The sequence below is a fragment of the Coregonus clupeaformis genome, chromosome 31, assembly GCF_020615455.1.
Source record: "Coregonus clupeaformis isolate EN_2021a chromosome 31, ASM2061545v1, whole genome shotgun sequence".
NCBI classification, from domain to species: domain Eukaryota; kingdom Metazoa; phylum Chordata; class Actinopteri; order Salmoniformes; family Salmonidae; genus Coregonus; species Coregonus clupeaformis.
The window spans coordinates 45,219,178-45,220,807 of NC_059222.1; positions in this window are offsets into that span (position 1 = coordinate 45,219,178).

Here is a 1,630-nt window from a genome sequence, read left to right on the forward strand (position 1 = left end):
GACTTGGTCTGAATAGGAGGACATGATTTGGTCTGAATAGGAGGACATGACTTGGTCTGAATAGGAGGACATGACTTGGTCTGAATAGGAGGACATGACTTGGTCTGAATAGGAGGACATGACTTGGTCTGAATAGGAGGACATGACTTGGTCTGAATAGACGGACATGACTTGGTCTGAATAGGAGGATATGACTTGGTCTGAATAGGAGGACATGACTTGGTCTGAATAGGAGGACATGACTTGGTCTGAATAGGAGGACATGACTTGGTCTGAATAGACGGACATGACTTGGTCTGAATAGACGGACATGACTTGGTCTGAATAGACGGACATGACTTGGTCTGAATAGGAGGACATGACTTGGTCTGAATAGGAGGACATGACTTGGTCTGAATAGGAGGACATGACTTGGTCTGAATAGACGGACATGACTTGGTCTGAATAGACGGACATGACTTGGTCTGAATAGGAGGACATGACTTGGTCTGAATAGGAGGACATGACTTGGTGTGAATAGGAGGACATGACTTGGTCTGAATAGGAGGACATGACTTGGTCTGAATAGGAGGACATGACTTGGTCTGAATAGGAGGACATGACTTGGTCTGAATAGGAGGACATGACTTGGTCTGAATAGGAGGACATGATTTGGTCTGAATAGGAGGACATGACTTGGTCTGAATAGGAGGACATGACTTGGTCTGAATAGGAGGACATGACTTGGTCTGAATAGGAGGACATGACTTGGTCTGAATAGGAGGACATGACTTGGTCTGAATAGACGGACATGACTTGGTCTGAATAGGAGGACATGACTTGGTCTGAATAGGAGGACATGACTTGGTCTGAATAGGAGGACATGACTTGGTCTGAATAGGAGGACATGACTTGGTCTGAATAGGAGGACATGACTTGGTCTGAATAGGAGGACATGACTTGGTCTGAATAGACGGACATGACTTGGTCTGAATAGGAGGACATGACTTGGTCTGAATAGACGGACATGACTTGGTCTGAATAGGAGGACATGACTTGGTCTGAATAGACGGACATGACTTGGTCTGAATAGGAGGACATGACTTGGTCTGAATAGGAGGACATGACTTGGTCTGAATAGGAGGACATGACTTGTCTGAATAGACAGACATGACTTGGTCTGAATAGGAGGACATGACTTGGTCTGAATAGGAGGACATGACTTGGTCTGAATAGGAGGATATGACTTGGTCTGAATAGGAGGACATGACTTGGTCTGAATAGGAGGACATGACTTGGTCTGAATAGGAGGACATGACTTGGTCTGAATAGACGGACATGACTTGGTCTGAATAGACGGACATGACTTGGTCTGAATCGACGGACATGACTTGGTCTGAATAGGAGGACATGACTTGGTCTGAATAGGAGGACATGACTTGGTCTGAATAGGAGGACATGACTTGGTCTGAATAGACGGACATGACTTGGTCTGAATAGACGGACATGACTTGGTCTGAATAGGAGGACATGACTTGGTCTGAATAGGAGGACATGACTTGGTCTGAATAGGAGGACATGACTTGGTCTGAATAGGAGGACATGACTTGGTCTGAATAGGAGGACATGACTTGGTCTGAATAGACGGACA